At 44.7% G+C, this 27,398-nt stretch overlaps 1 long non-coding RNA gene across 1 annotated transcript; it reads right to left on the bottom strand.

Annotated features, from left to right (window-relative positions):
• Nucleotides 1-1,510: 1,510 nt before the first annotated feature.
• LOC112448780 (uncharacterized) lies at nt 1,511-27,051 on the bottom strand. The gene is made up of 3 exons (XR_003037177.2): nt 26,844-27,051; nt 20,291-20,461; nt 1,511-4,231 (listed from the first exon to the last, which is right to left on the bottom strand). It is a non-coding gene; the product is annotated as an uncharacterized lncRNA (long non-coding RNA).
• Nucleotides 27,052-27,398: the final 347 nt, after the last annotated feature.

Genomic DNA, 27,398 nt, shown 5'->3' with positions numbered 1-27,398 from the left:
TAAGCTTGGGCAGTTTATTTTTTTTTTTAATCTATTTATTAGGTCTTTGCTCCTGTGCGCAGGCTTTCTCTAGTTATGGTACACGGGGTTCTCATTGGGGTGGTTTCTCTTGTGGAGCACGGGCTCTCGAGCACAGGTTCAGTAGTTGCAGCACACACATGGGCTTAGTTGCCCCAAGGCATGTGGGATCTGCCTGGATCAGGGGTCAACCCTGTGCCCTGCATTGCAAGGCAGATTCTCAACCACTGGACCACGGGGGAAGTCCTACATTTTTAAAAATCCGTATATTCTGCACAGAACATGCAGGTAATAAGAATATATTACAAAAGTCAAGTACTATTCATAGAGCGCTTGAATCTATGAATAACAAAGAAAGGGAGTCGTATGTTGCTGTATTGACTCAGAAGAAATAACTCTGCTGCATTCTGTCACTAAAAATAGAAAGTTTTATACAGTAATCTAATTTGGCTACCAAAGAACAAACAGCCTCTGCTGAAAGGTTGAAAGAAAAAAGTGCTTCGTGGTTTAGGCCACTAAGAGATAAGGCGCACCCAGGTTCCTCAAGTTACTTTTCTTAAACAGACAGGTGGTTGTGGGACCCAAGGAGGGGGAGTGAGAGCCCCATTTTCCCACTTTGTGTGTGGTCCTAGGTCATCGGGCATCATCATAAGGAGACAGAAAAGGTTTCCCAAGGAAGCAGTGTGTCAACAAGGCTCAAGCCCTGGATTGAAGCATGTATAGTTGAGAGTAGGTAAAAAAACCTCTGCTCCCACCTCCAGTAAAATATGGTAACTCTAGGGCTTCCCTAGCAATCCAGTGGTCAATACGCTGCGATTCCAGTGCAGAGGGTGCGGGTTCTATCTCTGGTCAGGAAACTAAGATCCTTCATGCCACGGCCGGGAAAAAAAATAAAATTGGGCAACTCGAAACAAAGAATAATCTCACCATTGGGGGCTGGGCAAAGCAATGCCTGCACTTGTTACTTGAAATCCAAGTGGAATCTGGAGATTTTGTTGATTTTTTTTTTTTTTTTTGGGTATGCTTTGGCATTCGAGGTCAGTTTTGAATATAAGCACTTTATATCTGAAGGGCTTGTTTTCTTATAATCCATCACTGAACAGCGTGGCTTACAGAACAGCAGGATCAACATCACCTGGGAGCTTGTTAGAAACTAATACGTTAGGCCATGCTTGCAGCTTGGCCCTGCCAACTGAATCAGAATCTGTACTTTAGTAAGGTCACCAGTGATGCACACTGGTGCAATATTTGAAAGTCCTTCACAAGAAGGAAAGTCTGGAAAATAGAGGAAAATGGACAGGAACGATTTTAGTATGTTGGCCTCCCATCCCCCCAACCATCCTCCCCCACTTCTGGTGCATTGATCTCTTTCCACAGTTATCATCCAGTTGAACAGTTTTGTATTAATATCTTGCTTTCATTCAACCTCATTGTTATTGAAAGTGGAGTCCAGCTGCTGGTCGCTCAAAAGCCAATAAAGAGTCCAAGTTGGTAGAAAAGAAAATTTGCTTTATTTTGGATGCTGGCAACCCGAGGGTATGGGGAGGTGGGAGGGGGAGGGTGGACATCTGTCCAAAGGCCAACTCTCCTCCCCAACTGATAAGCAAGGGGCAAGAGCTTTCATAGGTGGAGGGAGGGGGCTCCAGGCAGAAACAGCACCGTCAGCTCTGACTGTCATCTTGAAACTGGTCGTTGGTGGTCTGATCAATGTCACCTTGAATGCTTTAGGTACAGTTAGTCTTCAATTCCAAGCTGCTTGTTTCCATTTCCTTGAGGCCAGCTCTCAGAATTGCGGCAGCTTATGTCATGGATGCAATCTGGCCTTCATGTGATTAACTTCTCCCATCTGGTCAGGGTTTCAGTATCTGTAAGACAACTCACAGGACATGGCTCAGAATATTATCTATAACCCTTGAGGAGGAACTAAAGGTCCTTGACTATGTTTAAGGACTAAACTATTATTATTTTGTCCTGCTTGCTGGTTTATTTTGCTCCTGTATTTTCTTCTCTGATGAAACTTATGCTTTGGCTAAAGTTTTTCTACAGAAAAAAGGCAGGAAGAGGATATGGGAGGGAAGGACCATAGGCTCCTGCTCCTTTTCAGCAGCAGACACCTGCTTGTCATCACATCCTTTTTCATAAACAGTGCATATGGTTGCACCATATCCATTAAGCAAATGTACTCCAGTTAAATCAATTCAATTATGTCAAGTTGGACATGTAAGTGGTTTAAATTTGTTTATAAATAATTTAACAGGAAATATTTTTGTGCCTAGCAATTTACATATTGAGTTTTTTTCTGGGATTCCCAGAAACAGATTTAAAAGTAAAACCTTTCTCTTTATAACAAGACAAATACATTTTTCATTATAAAAAGTTTTTAAAACAAGAGAACACAATTCTGTGTGATGAATTTGCATAGAAACACACACACAAGGGCATGTGTTAGAGAATGGTGAAATCTTCTAAGATCTGTAGTTAACTTTCTGGTTTTGGTGACTGTAACTATGGTTATGATGTAAGATGTAACTGTTGGGGGAAGCTGGGTGAAGGATACACTGTATTATTTTTCCAATTTCTTGTGAATCTAATTCAAAATAAAAAGTTGAAAATATGAGAGATAAACTATTAAAAATCCCATCACTCAGGCACAAATCCTGTTAACATTTTGGTATATTTCTCTTCAATATTCCTCTAAGCAGTGATTTAAAATAGTAATGCAAGATATCAAAGAGATAAAGGGCTTTTAAAATATTTCTGTGCTGTATGTGGCTGGGCATAGCTTTGGTGAGAAACCATAATAACCAGCAAACAGTATTGGGCTCTGAGTGGCTGGTCCAAGCTGTACTGATTCCAGTGCTCAGAAGTGACCCCTACCAAGGAAAACATACATTGTCATCAACTTGTAAGCTTTACTTCCCACACAGCCCTTTCCTGCACTTTCTTGGCTGCTTCCATTTCCAGCTCTGTCTTATCTATGCCCCAACCCCAGTGTTTAACTTGATGACTATGAGGAAACTAGGAATGCAGGTCTTGTGGACAAGAATCGTAAGTGGCTTTCAGGGGGTGCACACAGAAGGGAAAAGCCTGTGAAGCACTCAGCCCTGCCTTCCGGCTGCCTTTGCACAAAGGGTGCCAAGAAAGTGACTAGGTGTTTTCAATTAATTAATGCTCTAATTCCTAATGGAAAACACTTAAATAAATGGCACTGCAGGACACGAACTCCCCTCCAATTCCACACATGTGCCCTCTCAGCCCCCAAACTCATCTCCATGGCAACCCAGGAACCTTTATTCAAACTCAGCTCGAATGGCACGTGTGATGAGATGCCAGGTCCAGTGAGCCTCGGGGCACAGTGATGGGCCTGTTCCATCCTCAGCACACTTGGCCTGCAGCTCAGGTTCTGCCCTCTAGGCCTGCAGGGAGATGTGGAGGCATGCTCTGGCTCCAGCAGCTCCATGACCTTGGTCCAGGCCTTTAGCAACAGGGCTGTTCCTAAACCAGAAATGAGACGGATGGACATGGCTTCCTGCTCCTCTGCTCTAAGATTTGGGGCTGTCTCATTAGGCAGGTGGGGTCAGAATCCCAGAGGCAGGATGATGATGGAGTTAGTGATGCTTTATTCTGCCAGATTTTTTTCAGGCTGACCTTGGCTGACTGTGTTCTGTGGGGACCAGAGGAAACTGGTCTCTTGGTCACCCATTCAGTGAGTAGGCATTCCTTCCGCAGTGGTTGGAAGTGAGTGTCTTTCTTGGCTTTTCTCTGGAAAAGCTGGAACATTAGGAAAACACTGTAGCCTTAGTTCCCCTGAGAAAGTCCACTTCCTGGCAGGACTGACTAACCCATTGGACACAGATGGCACTGTGCGTGGGCCCACGACACTTGTTGTTGTTGTTCAGTCACTCAATCGTGTCCAACTCTTTGCAACCCCATGGACTGCAGCACACAAGGTTTCCCTGTCCTTTACTATCTCCCAGAGTTTACTCAGACTCGTGTCCATTGAGTCAGTGATACCATCCAACCATCTCATCTTCTGTCATCCCCTTCACTTCTTGCCTTCAATCTTTCCCAGCATCAGAGTCTTTTCCAGTGAGTTGACTCTTCACATTAAGTGGCCTAAGTATTGGAGCTTCAGCATCAGTCCTTCCAATGAATATTCAGCATTGATTTCCTTTAGGATTGACTGATTTGATCTCCTTGCACTTCCAGGGACCTACAAACATTTTTTCAAAATGAACTTTTAGATCATAGGAAAGCTTTTAACCTGAAACATTAACATATTTGTCTTTATACCAACACAGTTGTAAAAATATGATTTTCAATAATTTTTATGAAGGCAGGGCCCACAAAAATCATAATGTGGCCGTGGTGCGGGTCCCTATGGCATCAGACATAGAAATCTTCCCAGGTGATTCTGCTGTGTAGCCAGGGTGGAAAACCAATGGTTTTATGGGAGCCCAAGTGCCCTCTACCCTTCAGTACCCCCATCTAGCCCCCCCCACACACACCTTAACAGACATTTCAGCTTTAGAGAAACTGAAGTTGATAAAAGGTTTTCAATTTCATGGAAAATTTGTTTCTGGGAGTCTTCATTCAAATACTTTACAATTACTGGAGACAAATAGGCCGTGGAAAGGTACATTGTTAGTGTGTAGATGGAGGAAGGAGAGATTCTAGTGGTGTCTCTGGGGTGGGAGGGGCTGGGGTGGGAGAGCTGCCAATGAGATGGACCTCAGGGCCGTCTGGACGGCCAGTGACCCTTGGACCATTTACCAGGTCATCATGGCAGGCACAGCTCCAGGTAACCATCAGCAGTTACCAGCTGGGGCCTCCCCCCGCGGCCAGCTGTGCCCTGCAGGCTTAGGAATTTTGGTAACTTCCAACCCTGCATTCCAGTCAAAAAGAAAGCTACTGTCAATCATTGAAGGGGAAATGAAAGTGTTTTCTTGATCTCTACTAGCTGTGGAGGCTGCCTTTGAGAACTGCTGTTATTTCCACCATGCAGTGAAGCAGAGCATCCTTTCCTGATGTGCACAGGTAGAGGGGTGACCAGTGTCCTCTGTCCTCCCTGTGGGAACAAGCTCTGACTGCAGCCCAGGCCCCATCCCGAGCACGGGACCACAGCACCACCTGTCGGCTTCCTGAGGACAACTCTGGGATCTCCTTGGGGTGCTCAGGGTGTAGACACTGACTGCTGCCCCCAAAACAAGAGGAGAAGAAAGCAAGGTGCTGACCAGCCTGATCAACGGTCTTGGTCCTCCCTCCTGGAAAGATTACATGGTATGACGGCATCTGCCAGCATGGAAACTGCTACAGCAGAGTGGGGAAAAAAGAACTTCTTTTTCCAAGTGTATGGATGAACATTAAACACTAAGATATGAGTGCTAAGCCTGATGTTATTCTCAAGATCTGAGGTCCTCGTTAAAACAAAACAAGTATGTTTTGATGTACATCTGTTTAGAGAGGAATACATCAGAGTTCATTAGGAGGAACCAAATGTATGAGTTTAGCCTGGAGAGATCTTACTTTCTCCAGCTCTAAAATAGTGCTCTTCATCTGATGTAGGACACAATTTTTATTATTTAAAGTGTCTGAGTATATCGCTCCATTATACGTATGTGAATGTACTCTACATAGATATCTTCTGCACACCATAAAAAAACTACCAAACCAAAATGAAAAAATGAGATAAAAGTAAATGTTCTCATCTTTCACATGGGCCAGTGAGATATTTGGCTTGTCCCCCAGGGTATATTCCTCAAGTAGAAATCACAGTTCAGACAAGGGGGCTGATTGGGATCAATCATTTAAGGAATCATGCCTATGTAATGAAATCAGAATAAATACTCTGGACAAGCTTCGTTCAGCTTCTTAATTGGTGACCATTCATCAGTGTGCCAGGAGGGTTGTTTATTATTGTTCAGTTGCTGAGTTGTGTCTGACTCTTTGGATCCCCATGGACTACAGCATGCCAGTTTTCCTGTTCCTTCACCATCTCCCAGAGTTTTCTCAAACTCATGTCCATTGAGTCGGTGATGCCATCCAACCATCTCATCCTCTGTTGTCCCCTTCTCCTCCTGCCTTCAATCTTTCCCAGCATCAGGGTCTTTTCCAAAAAGAGTTGGCTTTTTGCATCAGATGGCCAAGGTATTGGAGCTTCAGTTTTAGCATTAGTTCTTCCAGTGAATATTCAGGTTTTATTTCCTTTAGGATTGACTGGTTTGATCTCCTTGCAGTCCAAGGAACTCTCAAAAATCTTCTCCAGCACCACAATTTGAAAGCATCAGTTCTTTGGTGCTCAGCCTTCTTTATGGTCCAACTCTCACATCCGTACCTGACTACTGGAAAAACCATAGCTTTGACTAGACTGACCTATGTCAGCAAAGTGATGTCTCTGCTTTTTAATATGCTTGTCCAGGTTTGTCAGAGCTTTTCTTCCAAGGAGCAAGTGTCTTTTAACTTCGTGGCTACTTTCAGTGAAAATGAAACAGTGAAGTTGCTCAGTCGTGTCCGACTCTGAGGCCCCATGGACTGTAGCCCACCAGGCTCCTCCATCCAAGGAATTCTCCAGGCAAGAGTACTGGAGTGGGTTGCCATTTCCTTCTCCAGGGGGTCTTCCTGATCCAGGGATTGAACCTGGGTCTCCAGCATTGAGGCAGACGCTTTTACCGTCTGAGCCACCAGGGAAGCCTACTACTTTCAGTAGTGTACCTTAATTCTACAAAGCTCCTTGACTGGAACCTTCCCAGACCTCACCCCAGGGGTCCCTTGCTGTGGCGGGTTCTGATTTGTGCTCTTGATAGTAATCAGGCATCACGGGTATCATGTTTTCCCAAATTTTGTGAGTTGTGCCAGGGAGTTATTGAACCTGAGAGGGCTGTGAGTCTTTGTAGCCTGTTGGTCAGAAGCGCGGGGGGCCTGGGAGCACGGGAACTTGTGGCTGGTGTCTGAAGTGGAGAGTCTTCTTAAGTCTGAAGTCTGTGCTCACTCTGCCTGTTCAGTGTGAGCACTGCATTGCGGTGTTGCACACCTTCTAAACGTGGCTGTTTCCATCAAACTTCCCTTAGTGGGGTACATATAAGCTATTTTGTTAAAAAAAAAAAAGCATGCATACGCTATTTTAAATATGTGTATAAGCTATTTTTAAATGGATTAGTTCAAAGAAAAAGATGCTTATAGTAAATTTATCAGTGAATCCCAGGTTTCTAAAATGGAGGGCTATAGAAATTCAGCCATTGTCACATTTTAGATAAAGATGTAGACAGACCAAAATTAATGACACATGATTATATATACATATTGGGATATTAAAAATTCTAGCTAATTTAGAGTTCTAGTAAACTGGTTTGTGCATAGAGGAACAAGGTGGCAGAGGATGAGGTGGTTAGATATTATCACTGACTGAATGGACATGAATGTGAGCAAACTCCAGATCGTAAAGGACAGGGAAGCCTGGCATGCTGTAGTCCATGCGGTCACAAAGTCAGACACAACTGAGTGACTGAACAAACAAAAATTATACAGGATTTGAATCCTTACGCAAAAATGACTTTTTCCAGTTTGTGTACCTATTTATTTGCTTTTATATCATTTCATCCTATTAAAAAAAAATCTAAGAGGTTTTCAAGCTTAAAAATCATTCCAAAAAAAGGATGAATTAGTCATGATCCCTGATAGGATGTTATCCTTGGAGATTTGGAAATCCTTCACTCTATATTATTAGTGCCGTAGTCTGCTAGTGTGTGGTTTGATTTTCCCAGACTGGACAGGGCAGGGAACCCCTACAGAAAAGGCTTGTCTCAGAGACAGGGCCCCCCATTAGCCCAGGGGAGCCTGGTTTCAGGAGAGATTTGGCCTTCTCACGGGTCCATGGCTCCCAGCTGGATGACCCCCCCAGCCTCACAGGGAAGACACAGGAGGAATCCAGCCTCGGTGCCCTGTTCCTTGAGACTACAGTGCTGCCAGACCAAGCCCCGAGCCCACAGTTCATCTGTCTGTGTTAGCCAAGAACCGTTTCACATGGAAAGGGCCCAGAGGACCGAAATGCCGAGCATCATCTGACCCACGAGGTACACTGCAGAGCTGTGGATCTGCCCTTATTTTCAGTTGTATGGCAAAGAACAGAAGGAACTTCTTCAAAGCGCTGGGCAAAGAGCCCTTCAGCTTCGTGAATCATTCGTCCATGAAACTACAGATGGGAAAGATCTATTGTGTCTCGCTTGAGTGCTTTGGAAATTGAGAATGTCTGTGTGTAGGGATTCTGAACTCTCTAGGAGAATAGGGTGGCAGGGAGGCTGGGGGAGCGGGGGGCAGGAATATCTCACTTCCAAGGCCCTTTACAGCAGAAAGTGCAATTTCTGTGTGCCCTCCATCACCCCTCCCCCTGGCTCTCTGCATCCCACCCTGCTATGCCCCTATCACCAGAGGATGCTGGTCGCAGGTGGGTCTTGGTGGGTGCTGAGCACCTGCCCAGGCTCTGCCTCTTCTGTGAAGAACTCCAGGTCCCTCATGGTCAGGTGTGCGTGTTGAGTACGTTTCAGTGTCCTTTCTCCCAGTTGCTTTATCCGTCACCCAGGCAACACGTACATCCCCACTTCTTCCTCTTGGCCTGGTGGAGCATTCGTGCAGACAGAGTGGGATCCTACCCCTGGTGGAAATCCCCTGCTTTCATAAATCACTGTCTACCCCTGAGAGGAACCCATCTGGGGCAAAGCCCTTGAGAGAGAACAATTTTCTCAAGCTCAGTGGTTTATTTACTCAGAGAAATACTGATTCATAGCTGTATTTTTGTAAACATAGTACTGTAATTCAAACAAACATAGTATTCGTTTGTTAAGAAAATTGTTTTTGTTATTATTTTTTGAGGGTCTCCTCTCTGCTGGCCACAGAGTCTGTGAAGATGAGTGCTTTGTCACCAGGCCCTTGTGGTCTGATTAGGGGACGGGTTGCTGGAGAGGCAGAGACAGTGGAGGGCGGAGTCCTGAAAGCGGGGTGCTGTGGATGTGGGGGAAAAGTGAAGTTCTGTCATGTAGGTAGGGACTGGCGGGGAGAAAGGGTTGGGGACATGGAGGACACCTCAGCCAACTTCAAGGAAACTCTAACAGCTTGAAGAAGGAACCTCTCAGCAGGACGGGGCCACCGTGAGCAGGATCAGACACCTGGCAGCAGCCTTGGCTGCCGTGCCAGCCAGGTATACAATGGAGTGTTTCCCAAACAGCGCGTGCTCCAGCAGCCCCGGGCCTCTCCGCACGTGCTGTGGGATGGGTGCCTCCTCCTTCCTTTCAGCACCCGCTCCCCTCTTTTCTCGCTTTGCCTCCTCTCCTGAGAGACACTTGTTTCCCTTATTTCCTCCGACGGGTTGCCAGCACCCCAGCCCACTTGCGGACCCCACACCTACACCATCGCTGCACAGCTGGGTCTGCTTACCTGCCTCCACAACAAACTTGTGGGCCATGTCTTTGTGTCTTCAAAAACGAATTCTCAGGAGTTGTGAGCTGTCACGTGAGAAACCAGTCAACTAATCCACACTACGATAGTAAAAACCATGTGACTTCAGTGTACTCACTATCTTGCGTGAATTTACATTTTCACAGTAGGAAAAGTGTTCAACTAAAAGATGAATTTCTAGGGATGAAATTTCAAGAAAATGTGGCACATGTCCACTCCTCTCCAAACCTAAGGATCACTTCTATTCATCCTGGACACATCCCAGAAGGTTTCTTTTTTTTTTTTTATGAAATCTCTTTTTTTTAAATTCCTCCCACAGTCCTTTTGGTTATTACAATCTACTTTTACCAGCAATGTGTATACTCTGTCGCTAAGTCATGTCTAACTCTTTGTGACCCCATGGACTTTTCACATGCCAAGCTCCACTGTCCATGGGATTCTCTAGGCAAGAATACTGGAGTGGGTTGCCATTTCCTTCTCCTGGGGATCTTCCTGACCAAGGGACGTAACTCAAGTCTCCTGTGTTGGCAGGCAGATTCTTTACCACTAAGCCTTATCAGATATAGTTGGCAGGAAAAGTCCATTTTGTTTTCTAAAGTCCCAATTAGTGTCTTGGTGGTAGCTATACCAAGAGTTACGTTGCCTGTGCTCATTGTATAGAAAGTGCTGTGTGAGTCTCAGTACAGAAACATATAATGAGAGACCTGCAGTCAGCTCCGACTCTCTGCAACCCCACAGACTGTAGCCCACCAGGCTCCTCTGTTCATGGGATTGTCCTGGCAAGAATACTGGAATGGATTGCCATTTCCTTCTTCAGGGCATCTTCCTGACCCAGGGACCGAAACTGCGTTTCCTGCATTGGCAGGCAGGTTTTTTTTTTGTTTTTTTTTTTTTTTTTACCATTTGAGCTACTTGGGAAGTGCTAAAGGGAGGCATCTCTTCCTAAAGAACCTTGCAGTTGTATGAGAAGAAGGCATGAGTGTTGAAAGAGGTTTTGTTGAAGACCTAGTCAAGGCTCCTAGATGAGAGAAGCGGGGAGCAGTTAGGTAAACAGGGAACAGATCAGAGGGAACCATCTTCCAAGCTGACACAGAAAGAGCAATTGATGGAGATTAGACCCATGGTTTGGCCCCTGCTGTGGCCACAGCCTGTTGGCACATTTGTGAGCAGCTGTGTTTTCAGTGGCCGGTGAGTTCAGGTCAGGCTGGCGCATTTACGATCTAGATCAGCAGCCTGCCGAGGAGAATGGGAACCGCTCCAAGCCAATGGTAATTTATGGTCAATGCAATCTGGAAAATGCATAAAGCAACCCAGAATATCCAAGCCAAAATACTCCCTGGGGAGTTGAAAAATCCTCCACACCTGGACACATAGGTCTTGCTCATTACAGGTTCCCTGTGGTACGTGGGTTCTAGCACCTGGAAACCTCGGCTTCATGTAGTTCATACAATTAAGTTCAGAGGGCAGAAGAATTCTGAAATGTCTTCATCAATCAGTGAACAGACAAGAGATAGAATGAAGCACGAGGAAAGCATGGGATTTGTTCTGTTTTAAATTCTCTATTTTGAAACTTGTCCACGGTCAATTTGATTGCCTGCCTGTCGTGTGCTAAGCCCGGCTCTGGGCTCTTCGAAGGACAAGGCTGTCTATCTGTCCTTATCTCCTAGTGCACTGTATGGACATCTGGAGCTCAGTAGTTAGACCCTATACCACCGATTAGAGTGTGAAATGTACACCACATCTAGGTACTCACTTGGCTTTTCTTTTTAACAATGCAATAATTTTTAGTGCATTTAGAGTTGTGCGACAATCATCACAATCACTTTTAGGATGTCTTCCTGCGTATGTGCTCAGTTGTGTCTGACTCTTTGTGAGCCCATGGACTGTAGCCCGCCAGGCTCCTCAGTCCATGGGATTTCTCCAGGCAAGAATACTGATTGCCATTTCCTTCTCCACAAGATCTTCTCGACCCAGGGATCAAACCCATGTCTCCTGTGTCTCCTGCATTGGCAGGCAGACTCTTCACCACTGAGCCACCTGGGGAGCCCCCCAATGTCTTCTTTACCCCCCACCCAAAAATGCAGCCCCACTGAGAATCACTCCCTATTCCAGCCCAGTTCCCCCTTCCCCAGCCCAGGCAATCACTACATGCCTTCTCTCTTTGGATTTGCCTGCTGTGAACATTTCATACCCAGGAAATAATACCACATGTGGTCATCTATAACTGGTTTCTTTCACTGAGCATGTTTTCAAATTTCACCCATGCTATAGTGCTTTTTATTGCTAAATAGTATTCTTTTTATTGTTAAATAATATTCTCCTTTGTAGATGCCACATGTTGTACTTAACCACTCCTCAGTTTGAGTCATCTTCACTGTTATGATTCTGCTATGAGTATTTATGTATACATTTTTGTGTGGAGATATGTTTTCATTCCTTTAGGGTCGATCTGAGGTGGGAACAATTTGGGCAGTAGAATTGCTGGGCCATGTGGTAATTCCATGTTCAAACTTTTGCGAAACTGTTTTCCAGACTATTTTCTACCGTGGCTGCACCATTCTACATTCTCATCAACAGTGTATGAGGGCTCCCATCTCTGACGTCCTTGTCAGCACTTGTTAGAACTGTCTTTTTAATTATGCCATTCTAACAAGTGTGAAGTGGTATCTTGGTGTGATTTTGAGTTGAGTTTCTCTGATGGCAAATGGTGTTGAGCATCTTTTCTTATGCTTATTTGCCATTTCTAGAAAAGACCCTGATGCTCGGAAAGCAGGAGAAGAAGGAGGCGACAGGATGAGATTGTTAAATGGCATCACTGACTCAGTGGACGTGAGTTTGAGCCAACTCAGGGAGATAGTGAAGGACAGGGAAGCCTGGTGTGTTGCAATCCACGGGGTAGCAAAGAGTTGGACACAACTTAGCGAATAAACAACAGCAATAAATTCTTTGGAGAAATTCTTATCATGATCTTTTGGCCATTTTTAAAGTTACATTTTTTCTAATTTTTCTTTCATAGTCTCTATTCTATTTCTGTCTTTTCACTTTTTTCAGGGTGTTCATTGAAGCATACAAGTTTTAGAATTTGAGAAAGTCCAATTTATTTATTTGTTTTTTTATCATGCATTTTTTCTTTTTTGGTGTCATATATGAGAAGGCTTTACCTAAAAAAAGATCAATGTTATGATTACTGCTTTATGGAGTCCTATATTTGCCCACATGTTTACCATTTCTGGTATTTTCTATGCATTCCTATGTATCGATCTCCTTTCATCCTGAAGGATTGTTTAAAAATATCCTGTAGATTGGGGCTAAGCTTTTGTTTATTTGAGAATATCTTAATTTCATCTTTATTTGTGAAGAATTTCATTGCACAAAGAATTCTTGGTCCACAGCTGACCTTTGCACTTTGGATATGCAATTCCAAGGCCTTTGGCTTGCATTGTCTGAGAATACAGATGTTAATCTTAACAATGGTTCATTATATGTTGTCTTCTTTTGCTGCTTTCAAATTTTCTCTTTTTCCTTTGCCTACAGTGGTAAGTCTGAAGATCTACTTGGGGATTTCTTTGTTTTTCTTGTTTGAGGGTTATTGAGCAGCTTGAATGTACAGGTTGTTTCTAAGTAATTTCTGAAGTTTTCAGCAATTATTTTTTCTCCCTCTTCTCTCCTAGTGTACTTGATTTTGCCTTATAGATTGCTAAAATTCTGTTCATTTTTTTCAACCTCTTTTATTCTATTCTTCATATTGGGTAGTTTCTATTAAGCAATCTTTGAATTCATCGATTCTTTGAACTGATGAATCTTTGATTCATCTTTTGGCTGTCTGAAATCTACTGCTGGGCCCACCTGGTGATTTCTTTCGTTTTTAAAATATTTTCAACTTTAGGATTAATTTTTAATGTTTTCATAGTTTCTACTTCATTATTGAGATTCTTTGATTCTTTGTTATATTTTCCTTTAATTCTTTGAACATATTTATAAAAGGGGCTTTGAAGTCTTTGTCTGCCAAACCCCAAATCTGGGCCCGTTCAGAGACAGCTTATATTCCCTTTTTTTTTTAATTTCCCTGAGTATGAGTCATACTTTCCTATTTTCTTTTCAGTCTCTTAAAGTTTTACACTGAATCTGGACATTTTAGGCAATGCGTTATAACAATTCTAGATTCTGTTCTACTTTTCTTCAGATTGTGATTCTTCTTCCTCCTCATCTGGACTGAAACCCTGGAATTGCCTCCTCTGTGATACTCAGTCGATGTCGCTACTAAGGTTTTTTTTTTTTTGTCTGCCTGTCCTAATCACAGCTCCTGTGTCTACACAGCTCTGCGGTCACTGACACGTCAGACCTCGTGTCTGTGAGACTCAAGTCCTCTCTGAAGGACAGGTGTGTGGGCTGGAGAATGCATTACGAGTTACAGCTATGTCTCAAGTTTCACTTTTCATCAGGCTCACTGGAGTCTTTTCTGCACCGAACAGTTTTCCAGTCACTCAAGAGTATGTAGAGGCTCACCTCAGCCCTTCTATAGCTCTCTCATTTCTGGAATTTCCTTGTTAAATTTCTCACAAGTCTGCTGCTTGCCCTAACTGAGGTCTCTGATTTCAGGCTATTAAAGCTGCAGGCTGTCCTTTGCTAAAGAAACCAGAGCTGGACAGGAGTCAAAGTGGTAAAAATAGATTTTATTCAGGAGCTATTGCAATGGTGAGGTGGGTGGGGGGAGGAGCCCTTGATATAGAACTGGGCTCGATTCCAAAAACAGCAAGGACAGGCGGGGCTTTATGAGAAAGGGGCAGGCATGGGGCTCAGTGGCTGGAAAATTACTGAGAGACCAGGGTGGGGGGAATTTTTGCTGAACTGACTTAACAGATTTCTTGCTGAAGATAAACCAGAGTGATCAGCTATCACCACAGACATGGTAGGGAATGAGGAGTTTGATCAGATACTGGGGGTGATCAGATAAGGGAGGTGGGGGGTATGTGCCAACCTGACATGGAAGGCTTCTTGCTAAAATTGGGCTCTGCAGGCCTGAGATAGGGACAAGACCTGAGGATGAGGCCGCATTAGGAGAAGAGTTGGGGGAAGCTGTCTGGAGTCTGGTCAAGGACAGTCTCTACCCTCCTCATTCATCTCCTGCCAAGCCCTCAGCTTCCCACTAGCAGTCACAGGGGTCCCCCAGCCCACAAAGTGTGTACATTCCCCCCAGTAGTCACAGGAGTCCCCCCAACCCCCCCAGAGATTGTACATCCTGACAACAGAGCGGCTGTCCTTGAGAGTCAGAGAGCAGCCCACCCCTGGGTGACAAGACCACAGACGCTTTCTCAAAACTCTAGCACTTTTTTCAAGGACGCATCTAAACTTGTTGTCTGCCTTTGGTTTCTGGTACCCTGAAATGGATATTTCAGACACTTCTGTGCGGCTTTACAGATGTTCTTCCCTAGAGGACCTATGGGCATCTTCAAGTTCCCATAACTGGGACTCCCTCTAAAGGCTTTTGATCATGGTCCTTATACATCCGAGTGTTTTGTGAATAACCAAGTGTGAAAGGCAGAATTCAGTGTTCTTCAGCCTCTTTGGCAGTGGAAACCCCCTCTTTTTCTCAGGAACACCTTGAAATATATATTTCATATTATATATTCTATGTACTATGTTATTTATATAATATGTATATATTTATATATAATTATATATATAATATGGGCTTCCAAGCTGATGCTAGTGGTAAAGAATCTTCCTGCCAATGCAAGAGATGCAAGAGTCATGGGTTCAATCCCTGGGTTGGGAAGATCCCCTGGAGAAGGGAATGGCAACCCACTCCAGTATTCTTGCCTGGGAAATCCCATGCACAGAGGAGCCTCGTAGGTGGCAGTCCAGGTAGTAAAGAGTCGGACACAACTGGGCAACTGAGCACTGAACATATAATAATATGTCAAGGTCTCAGATTTTCTCAGCAAAGACATTTTCTTCTTACAACGTCTAAAGCAGCTGATACAGAAGAGATGGTATCCAAGTCTGTTTCCACACCCTACCTGATGATAACACAGAAAAGTACACCTCTCAGCATCTTATAGTCTGATGGGGCCCCATGTCTAGATCTGGTCACAGATTCATACCCAGAAGTGATGGGCAGTGGAAAGCTCATCTGTTCTTCAATCTCTTGCCTCCCAGGGAGGGGCTGGGAGTGGCCTGTATGAAGATAGATTGCAATTCTGATAAAGTCTTGATCCCTCAACCTCACTTCAACAACACCTGCCTTTGGACAGTAAAAGACTTTGAATGAACCAGAAATGAACTCTGAAGTTCGAAGCCACTGAAATTTAGACTTGTTTATTTTCATGTCATGAACCTCAGTTCAATTCAGTTGCTCAGTCATGTCTGACTCTTTGGGACTCCGTGGCCCACGGCACATCAGGCCTCCCTATCCATCACCAACTCCCGGAGTTTACCCAAACTCATGTGCATTGAGTTGATGATCATCCTCTGTCATGCCCTTCTCCTCCCACCTTCAATCTTTCCCAGCATCAGGGCCTTTTCAAATAAGTCAGCTCTTCACATCAGGTGGCCAAAGTATTGGAGTCTCAGCTTTACCATCAGTCTTCCAATGAATATTCAGGACTGATCTCCTTTAGGATGTACTGGGTGGATCTCCTTGCAGTCCAAGGGACTCTCAAAAGTCTTCTCCAACACCACAGTTCAAAAGCATCAATTCTTCAGCACTCAGCTTTCTTTATAGTCCAACTCTCACATCTATACATGACTACTGGAAAAACCGTAGCCTTGACTAGATGACCTTTGTTGGCAAAATAATGTCTCTGCTTTTTAATTTGCTGTCTAGGTTGGTCATAACTTTCCTTCCAAGAAGTAAGCGTCTTTTAATTTCATGGCTGCAATCACCATCTGCAGTGATTTTGGAGCCCCCCAAAATAAAGTCTGACACTGCTTCCACTGTTTCTCCATCTATCTGCCATAGAGTGATGGGACCGGATGCCATGATCTTAGTTTTCTGAATGTTGAGCTTTAAACCAGCTTTTCACTCTTCTCTTATACTTTCATCAAGAGGCTCTTTAGTTCTCCTCATTTTCTGCCATAAGGGTGGTGTCATCTACATATCTGAGGTTATTGATATTTCTCCCAGCAATCTTGATTCCAGTTTGTGCTTCATCCAGCCCAGCATTTCTCATGATGTACTCTGCATATAAGTTAAATAATCAGGGTGACAATATACAGCTTTGACGTACTCCTTTTCCTATTTGGAACCAGTCTGTTGTTCCATGTCCAGTTCTATCTGTTGCTTCCTGACCTGCATATAGATTTCTCAAGAGGCAGGTCAGGTGGTCTGGTAATCCCATCTCGTTCAGAATTTTCCACAGTTTATTGTGATCCAAACATTTTGGCATAGTCAATAAAGCACAAATAGATGTTTTTCTGGAACTCTCTTGCTTTTTTGATGATCCAAAGGATGTTGGCAATTTGATCTCTGGTTCCTCTGCCTTTTCTAAAACCAGCTTGAACATCTGGAAGTTCACGGTTCACATATTGCTGAAGCCTGGCTTGGAGAATTTTGAGCATTACTTTACTAGAGTGTGAGATGAGTGCAATTGTGTGGTATTTTGAGCATTCTTTGGCATTGCCTTTCTTTGGGATTGGAATGAAAACTGACCTTTTCCAGTCCTGTGGCCACTGCTGAGTTTTCCAAAGTTGCTGGCATATTGAGTGCAGTACTTTCACAGCATCATCTTTCAGGATTTGAAATAGCTCAACTGAAATTCCATCACCTCCACTAGCTTTGTTCATAGTGATGCTTCCTAAGGTCCACTTGACTTCACATTCTAGGATGTCTGGCTCTAGGTGAGTGATCACACCATCATGATTATCTGGGTCGTGAAGATCTTTTTTGTACAGTTCTTCTGTGTATTACTGCCAGCTCTTTTTAATATCTTCTGCTTCTGTTAGGTCCCTACCATTTCTGTCCTTTATCGGGCCCATCTTTGCATGAAATGTTCCCTTGGTATCTCTAATTTTCTTGAAGAGATCTCTAGTCTTTCCCATTCTATTGTTTTCCTCTATTTCTTTGCACTGATCACTGAGGAAGGCTTCCTTATCTCTCCTTGCTATTCTTCAGAACTCTGCATTCAAATGGGTCTATCTCCCCTTTTCTCCTTTGCTTTTCACTTCTCTTCCTTTCACAGCTATTTGTAAGGCCTCCTCAGAGAGCCTTTGTTTTTTTGCATTTCTTTGTCTTGGGGATGGTCTTGATCCCTGTCTTTTGTACAATGTCACGAACCTCCACCTATAGCTCATCAGGCACTCTATCAGATCTAGTCCCTTAAATATATTTCTCACTTCCACTGTTTAATCGTAAGGGATTTGATTTGGGTCATACCTGAATGGTCTAGTGGTTTTCCCTACTTTCTTCAATTTCAATCTGAATTTGGCAATAAGGAGTTCATGATGTGAGCCACAGTCAACTCTCAGTCTTGTTTTTGCTGACCATATAGAGCTTCTCCATCTTTGGCTGCAAAGAATACAATCAATCTGATTTCAGTGTTGGCCATCTGGTGATGTCCATGTGTAGAGTCTTCCCTTGTGTTGTTGGAAGAAAGTGTTTGCTATGACCAGTGCGTTCTCTTGGCAAAACTCTATTAGCCTTTGCCCTGATTCATTCCATATTCCAAGGCCAAATTTGCCTGTTACTCCAGGTATTTCTTGACTTCCTACTTTTTCATTCCAGTCCCCAATAATGAAAAGGACATCTTTTGGGGGTGTTAGTTCTAAAAGGTCTTGTAGGTCTTCATAGAACCGTTCAGCTTCAGCTTCTTCAGTGTTACTGGTCAGGGCATAGACTTGGATTACAGTGATATTGAATGGCTTGCCTTGGAAACGAACAGAGATCATTCTGTCATTTTTGAGATTGCATCCAAGTACTGCATTTCGGACTCTATTTTTGACTATAATGGCTACTTCATTTCTTCTAAGGGATTCTTGCCCACAGTAGTAGATATAATGGTCATCTGAGTTAAATTCATCCATTCCAGTCCATTTTAGTTCATGGATTCCTAAAATGTCGACGTTCACTCTTGCCATCTCCTGTTTGACCACTTCCAATTTGCCTTGATTCATGGACCTAACATTCCAGAGGGTTAAGGTTAGGGTTAGGGTTAGGACCTTGCTTCTATTACCAGTCACATCCACAACTGGGTATTGTTTTTACTTTGGTTCCATCTCTTCATTGTTTCTGGAGTTATTTCTCCATGTATCTCCAGTAGCATATTAGGCACCTACCAACCTGGGGAGTTCATCTTTCAGTATCCTATCTTTTTGCCTTTTCATACTGTTCATGGGGTTCTCAAGGCAAGAATACTGAAGTGGTTTGCCATTCCCTTCTCCAGTGGACCACATTTTGTCAGAACTCTCCACCATGACCCGTCCATCTTGGGTGGCCCTAAACAGCATGGCTTAGTTTCATTGAGTTAGACAAGGCTGTAATTCATGTGATTAGATTGGTTAGTTTTCTGTGATTGTGGTTTCAGTCTGTCTGCCCTTTGATGCCCTCTCCCAGTGCCTACCATCTTACTGGGGTTTTTCTTACCTTGGAAGTGGGGTATCTCTTCACAGCTGCTCCAGCTAAGTGCAGCTTCTGCTCCTTACCTTGGGTGTGGAGTATCTCCTCATGGCCACCTCTACTCACTTTGGACGAGGGGTATCTCCTTTTGGCCACTCGCCACTCCTACTAGGCTAGGCTAATTTAGGTGTACAGGAAGGGCAACAGTGAAATTACCTTCTGAAGCAGCACAAAGTTTTGATGAAAGAAAATGCTATTCGCAGGAGGCCTACACTTTCAGAAATGAGTGACTGGCAAACTTGTGCATCATTTGATCCAGCTTCTTGGACAATAAAGAAATATTCACATTCCACATGCCTTTCCTGTCCTTGTTAAGATCTGACCTTTTAAATGAAAAAGTGTCTTAGACCTAATCTAAAGGACAGATATAATAAAGTGTCAATTAACCAGAGCTCATCCACCCAGAACCTTCACTTGTAAAAATATTCTCAACCCTAAAGGTGAAAACAAGAGTCTTTGATTTTAATCTTCAGTGAGCCAGCATATTTCATCAACTGGAAACCACGGCCTAAACCCTGAGCCTTGTCATTATTTGAGGTTTTACCTTTTATGCAGTGCTTTTAACAATACCCAAATACTACACAGGAAGAAAATAAATGGCATGCTTCATAATGGAAAAAGAACAAACAAAACTAGTAAAATTGCTTTCAGCAGCGAAATATTTAAAGCTCTCTTATATCTAGGGGAAACAGTAGCTTAATTAAATATTGCTGGTTACATTTTATCTTTAAACATTGACTAATAGCCTTAACAGCTTCATCAAGCGTGTGTCCCTGCCCCTGCCTCTGCCATCCTCACCATCACTCCCTGCACCAGAAAAGAGGATGTGGTCCCAGTGTGTTCCATCATTGCATTGAGGATGGAGACATTGGAGAGCATGTTGGCTTTGTTGTAGCTCAGTCGTGTCTGACTTTTTGCTGCCCCATGGACTGTAGCCCTGCAGGCTCCTCTGTCCATGGGATTTTCCAGGCAAGAATACTGGAGTGGATTGCCATTTCCTCCTCCAGGGGATCATCCCATCCCAGGGATCAATGGAAATGCAGCAGCAGCAGCATAGAAAATAGTGTGAGCCCATGTGGTGAGGATGACAGATATACCATGAAAGTGAAATTGTCACCCTCTCCTGCTTCTCCTTTATTAACTTTGACATTTGCATGAAGATGGCATCCTGGTTTCCTGGGGCTTCATCTGCTCCTGCAGCTTCCTCCTTACCTGCGGGCTTCTTCCTCTGTTGGTGACATGATAATCGGGTCTCCATCGAGCAGTTATGATGTCACAAAAAGGCAGTGCTCACTTTAGGTGATGGACTGAAATCTTCAATATTATCTTAATGCAATTTTTCCTTGTAAAGACATAACTTCACAGCAAGAAATGACTGTAAACCTAGAAAGCAAACCCACAGGGAAGTGGTAAAATTGTGCATTCTGTACCCTGGGCCAAATATTAGCTGGGTGCCTTAAACCCTTCTTTAACAGAACTCAGGTTAACATCCATCTCCTCTGATGTCCACTGCAGGGGATGGTTTGCTGACCCCATGGGGATCCGTCTGTTGGACTTAAATGCTGCTCCTCTTTCAAGGCAAAGTGAACAAAATTCCTCTAATAGGAAAGTGCTCAGTCACTCAGTCGTGTCTGACTCTTTGCAATCCCATGGACTATAGCCCCACCAATCTCCTCTGTCCACAGATTTTTTCCAGGCAAGAATAATGGAGTGGATTGCCAGTTTCTCCTCCAGGTCTAATGAGAATAATGTCATTAAATAATACCATTTATTAGGAAAAAAATTTCACTAAATAAAAAATTAGACAATATATATGTTAATAAAAAGAAGGCATGGGACTTCCCCCGTGGTCCTGTGGTTAAGACTTCACCTTCCAATGCAGGGGGTACAGGTTCAATTTCTAGTCGGGGAGCTAAGAGCCCACATGCCTCATGGCCAAAAAGTCAAAACAAAAGCAGTACTGTAGCAGGCTCAATAATAACTTTTAAAAATGGTCCACATTTAAAAAAAAAAAAGGAAGAAAAATCATCTAGAGTTCCACCCCTCCACTGAAAACGCCACTATTTTGGTTCCAGTAGTATAATTGGGGGTGGTGGGGTGTGACTGTGTGTGTAGTTTCTTCTGCAGGAATTAACTCACAAAGCACACTCTGGTTAGCTTGGCTCTTATGTTTGAGCATGTGGGTGCCTTTGTCGTGCAGTATTACATTCAAATAAGGGAAAGAAATATCATATATTAAGGTGTATATATGGAATCTAGAAAGATGATATGGATGAGCCTATTTACAGGGCAGCATTGGAGACACAGACAGACAGAGGGGACTTGAGGACACAGTGAGGGAAGGAGAAGGTGGGATGATCGGAAGAGTAGCCTGACATATATACACTGCAGTGTGTAGAACAGATAGCCCGTGGTGGAAAGCTGCTGTATAGCACAGGGAGCTCAGCTTGGTGCTCTGTGATGACCTAGAGGGATGGGGTGGGGTTAGGATTTGGGTTCCCCTGGTGGCTCAGATGGTAAAGAATCCGCCTGCAATAAGGGAGACCTGGGTTCAATCCTGAGGTCCAGAAGATCCCCTGGAGAAGGGAATGGCAACCCACTCCAGTATTCTTGCCTGGAAAATTCCATGGACAGAGGAGCCTGGCAGGCTACAGTCCATGGGGTCGCAAAGAGTCCAACACGACTGAGCGGTTTTCACTCACTCAGTGGGAAGCTGCTGTTTAGCACAGGGAGCTCAGTTCAGTGCTCTGTGATGACCTAGAGGAGTGGGATGGGGTTAGGATAGAGGGGAGAAGCAAGAGGGAGGGGACATATATATAGAGGGGACATACATAGAGCTGATGTGGCACAGCAGAAACTAACGCAACATCATAAGGCAATTATGCTCCAATTTTTAAAAATGTGTCTGTAATTCTACATTTAAAGCCACTTTTTTGAAAGTTAAAATAAAGGGGAGGGGGGAGAGCTGAGAGCCTGATTCTAGGAAGGACTCTGGACAAGCCAGTGTCTGATTTGGCTAAAGAGACAACGTTTGGTTCTGGTCAACCATGGAGCTTAGTGTGCTCGTGGGTCACCTGGCTGAAGACAGGGCCATTGATCAAGACCATGTCCAGCAGTGACCACCCACCAAGTGGGACAGACCTGCATTCCAGGCTGAGGACACCTGGAACATGAGATCATGCAGGCCCAGGTAAGTATGCTCACCAGATCCCATGGACTTGATCCTTCAGTACATGATCACGATGTTTTCATTGTCAACACAGACATGTGAGGGCCTTGAAATCTCCAGTCACCCCACATACACACACAACTATGTGATATCAAATCTCTTCCTCCAGCTGGGTTATGCCTCCATCAATGACAACCTGAGAAATGTCACTTCCTGTTGTAATAATAGTTCAGTCCCCAGGGAACACTACAATCTCATACCTGATACAAAATGTTCCTCCTCCGGAGCAGGTCTGACCTGTGTCTCCAGGGCTCAGCAAGGGGGTTGGAGGTGGGGAGAGCTCAGCTTTGTCCTCTCCCTTTCTGGTCTGGGTAGGGTGGGAGCAGCCTGGCTCTGTTCTGGGTGGTCTGGTGTGGATGACGTGGATGGCATGAAGTTGCCCCCAGGACACCCCATGGCTCTCTCTGCTGCCTGCCCTGTCTCTTTGACCTCCAACACAGCCATGCACATGGCCTGGCCTCTTGTGGTCACTCTTGTGACCCTGGGGGAGCCTCACCCTCATTACTGAAAAGCCCAGAGTACCCCTCCGGATTCTGGGGATGGTTGTGAGGATCAAAAACTAGCTGGGCAACAGAGGTTTGATGAGATACCATCACACAGAAGCAGAGAGAGGAGGTAAGAGTGTAATCCTCTTAACTCCTTGAAGAACAATTCTAAAAACAAGACGATCCATTCCCCAACTGCCAGGGCTGCAGGCACGTCCTAAATTACTCCAGTTGTATATAGAAGGCTTCCCCAGTGGCTCAGCAGTAAAGAATCCGCCTGCCAATGCAGAAGATGTGGGTTCCATCCCTGGGTTGGCAAGATCCCCTAGAGAAGGGAATGGCAATCCACTCCAGTATTCTTGCCTGGAGAATTCTATGGACAGAGGAGCCTGGTGAGCTGCAGTCCATGGGGTCTCAAAGAGTCAGTCACAACTTAGTGACTAAACAATAAGGACTTAGCGACTAAACAACAATGTGCAGGTAAAACAATTTGCAAATGCAAATTTGCAACAGAAGTTTTATGGAACAAAATGCTGTTTTTTCTGCAGTGCTGTTCAGAGAGCATCCTTTGAGTGGGACCCTCAACTATGCATGATCTTCCCCCTTTAAATGGCCCATGTGTTTCTCACATGTGAGAAGTGCTGTCTGGAAGAGGGTGAGAAGTACGACAGGGGCCATTTCTGCAGGGCTGTCTTGGGCCTCCATGCTGCAGGGGAGGGAAACTGCCTGTGGGGTCCTTGCCAGGCCTTGGGGGATAGGAACAGCCCTCCTCAGTGTTGATTCAGCTGCTCAGTGATGCAGAGGACCCAGAAAGAGCAGGGAGAAAGTCAGTGGTTTTACTTCACTTCCAAGTCACAGTGTTTGCACAAACTCAGTAAATTAGGAGCTACTGGCAAGGAGCTTCCTGGCCATGAGCTAGCTGTTCATGATCCTGAATCACATCGGACTGAAAACAAAAGCTGTAACCACTGCCTGGAACCCCAGGAAGCCGGCAAGGGCCCCAGAATGCTTACAGCACCTGACAACGGTTGTAGCACAAAGACAGGCAATAAGATGTGAATTAGATGGAGATGAATGTGCCAAGGGAGCAGGAAAAACCCTCAGAGCAGATACACATGGAAAATAATGGTCTGGAGATAAAGTTTGATGTCCATACAGCATCCATGGAAAAGACATTGATGCTGGGAAAGATTGAAGGCAGGAGGAAAGGGGGATGACAGAGGATGAGATGGATGAATGGCATCACCAACTCAATGAACATGAGTTTGAGCATGCTCCAGAAGATGGTAATGGATAGGAAAGCCTGGCATGCTGCCTGCAATCCACAAGACCACAAAGAGTCAGATATGACTGAGCGACAACAACAAAGCACCCATACTGAGGAAAGGACCCTGACCCCCCCTTTATTTTAAGGGGGAGTAGTGTCCTGAGAATATTCTGGAAAATCTTGGGGGATGCGTTTTTGGGTTCTGTGCATTTGATACGTGTAAGGTGCCTCCAGCCCATGTCAGGAATGCAATTCAATTTGCACTGCCAAAAGCATTTCTATCACAGGTTCAGCATTCATTGGAAAAAGTGTGTTTTCCATTCCTGCTCCTTGTGCTCCCCTCACCACCAGCCCTCTCTCCTCATTGGCTCCTTCCCAGGAGAAGAAGGAGGGAGGGACTCTTGGGACAGGAAGGACAGGCTGCAAAAGGACACATTGCCCCAAGTCAGCTCTGGTCTCAACATTCACGCAAAGTTTTAACAGGGAAGCTTTGCAGGCTTCACAACATAAAAGAAGCTCAGAGCCTAAGCCCAGATCCTCTGGCAGACTGTGACTGGCTTTTTAAAAGCCTTATTTATTGGAGAATTCCTTGGCGGTCCAGTGGTTAGGACTTGGGGCACTCTCACTGCCGGGGGCCCAGGTTGGATCCTTGATCAGGGAACTGAGACCCCAAAAGCCTCATAGTGTGGCCAGAAACAAACAAAAACCTTATTTATCATAAAGGAGAAGATGAGGTGAGGAAGGCTTTGACAAGTGGGAAAAAATTTCAAAATTAAAGATACACCAATATGCAGATTCTGCAGAATGAGAGCTCGCGACAGAGAACACAGGAAGTGAGATGAACAGGATGGCCAGCTTTGGTGTCAGTTCCTGGAGGGGCTCACATGCTAACTGAGAAACTCCTGCAAGTAGCTGCTGAACTGAGAGGCTTCCAGGCTCATCTCACGTTTTCCCTGCTCCAGGCCCAAATCAGCTGCTTTGCCAAGGAATCAAGGTTTTAATGGAGAGGGATTCTTGGACTAGTGGCTCAGACGGCAAGGGATCTGCCTGCAGTGCAGGTAGACCTGGTTTGATCCCTGAGTCGGGAAGATCTCCTGGAGAAGGAAATGGCAACCCACTCCAGTATTCTTGCCAGGAGATTTCCATGGACAGAGGAGCCTGGTAGGCCACAGTCCATAGGGTTGTAAAGAGTCGGACATGACTGAGCGACTAACACTTTCATTCTTAGACTAAAATCTGGGCACTAACTGTGCTTATTGCTTCAGGGGCATCATTACTTCCCATCCTTTCTGTGGAGAGAGAGAAGTAACACGTTTTTCTAAATCATGGCTGACCACTGATACCTTCAGTTCGAATAAATTCCACACCTCAGAGCTGCAGTAAAACCAGTGTGCTGACACTGACTGTGGTGAAGTAAAGCGTGGTGTTTATTTCAGGCTCCAAGCAAGGAATCCGGGGAGCTAGTGCTGAAATGAAAGGTTTTTAAAGCCGAGGTGGGGGCGGGGATTGTATCTGATCAGCTCGTGAATATTCTTCTGACCGGCTGGTGGTGAGGTCACCAGGAATCAACATCATGACTCTTTTGGTTCCAACTGGTCTGGGGTCTCCATGCTGGTAGGCAGAATAGAGTTAACTTCTCCCACCTGGTGGGGGTTTCAGTATGTGAAAAACAGCTCAAAGGGCATAGCTCAGGATGTTATCTGTAGTCCTTGATAACATACTAAAGGTCCTTGACTTTGTTTAACGGCTAAACTATTATATTATTATTTTGTCTTGCTTGTTTTCCTTTCTACATTTTCTCACTTCTCTAATTAAATGTATTCTTTGTCTAAAATTTTTCTACAGACAAAACTCAGGCATGGACGTGGAGTGGAGGCTCTGTTCTGGGAAGGTCCCACAGCGTCCTGCTCTATTACAATACAACATAGTATTTTGAGAATCAGCCAAATCATTGTCGATGGACTTGAAAAACTGGAATTGATCATTTAGGAATGGAAAAATATTGCTGTCTTTTAAAATTAGATACAGGGCATAGACCAGAGAACAGTGAGATTTTCTAGATCAGCAGAGAGTCCAGCGAGGTCTCCTCTGGGATCAGCAATCTTGGCATCAGCTGTGGGGTGTGATTCCAGGACTTTCAAAGATTCCGTCAAGGATCAGAGTGAGGGGAGGAGGGAGGAGGGGAGGGAAGATGGGAGGAGAAGGCGCTGGCTCCAGGCGGGAGTCTGATGTTCCAGTATTTTCTGGCTGTGAAGTCCCCTCTGAGACAAGCAGAATTGCATAAACAGATCTGTGCTAAATGTGAGGCAGGAGCAGGGAGCCAAGGAGGCAGAGATACTGGAAAAACAGAAAGATTTGGGCTGAGATAGAAGTGCTCATGCTTTCAGTGCGGGGCTCCTGGGGAAGTCATCAGGCATGAGAGTCAGACCCAGTGCAAACAGTAGCATGCCCGGTGCTGACCGGTCACACACCTGTGGGGTTAGCCTCCCTTTTCCTGGCCCTGCGTGCACACAGTTGTGAGCAGTGGGGACACACTGAGAACTCCACTCTCAACCAGCACCTCCTAAGCTGATACATTTTTACCTCTTTAGCTATTTATTTAACTGTACATATTTTGATGGGGTATTTAAAGCCATTCTTCTGCCTGACCAGAGCTGCCACTCTGGTTCCACTCCACTGCGGTCGCTTTCTTTTCTTTTTCTTTTTTTGGAATGTAGCCATCAATACTTTGAGGAGGGGGTAATTTTTTCATTTTTATTTCTAATTGGAGGATAATTACCTTACCTGGTTGTGTTCTGTTTTCCCCCGATCTCTCCCCAGATCCCCGTTACACGAGTCGATGCTTCTGTTGACATACAAACTCCACAGGTTCAGCTGAGGAACTGAGGGCTGCCGCTTCCCACTAAGCCCTCTGGCCTTGACGCAACACAGATTTTTAAAAATCAACACAAAATCCAAGGCCAGGGAAAAACTGCTCCATGTTCCAAATTGGGCATGCTCCAATGTGGATTGGAAAAAAAAAGAATGAAATACTGGTACACAATTTTGTTGTTGTTGTTCAGTTGCTAAGTTGTGTCCAACTCTTTGTGACCCCATGAACTGCAGCAGGCCAGGCTTCCCTGTCCTTCACCATCTCCTGCAGTTTGCTCAAACTCATGTCCATTGAGTCAGTGATGCCATCCAACAACCTCATCCTCTGTCACCCCCTTCTTCTCCTGCCCTCAATCTTTCCCAGCATCAGGGTCCAGAACACCGACAGTAGCAACTTCTGGGGAGGATATGGAGCAGCAGGAATTCTCGCTCATGGCTTGGGGGTGGCAGGTGGGCCGGAGGCAAAAT

Source organism: Bos taurus, chromosome 11 (genome assembly GCF_002263795.3).
Source record: "Bos taurus isolate L1 Dominette 01449 registration number 42190680 breed Hereford chromosome 11, ARS-UCD2.0, whole genome shotgun sequence".
Lineage (NCBI taxonomy): Eukaryota > Metazoa > Chordata > Mammalia > Artiodactyla > Bovidae > Bos > Bos taurus.
This window is presented reverse-complemented; position numbering and strand designations above follow the sequence as displayed.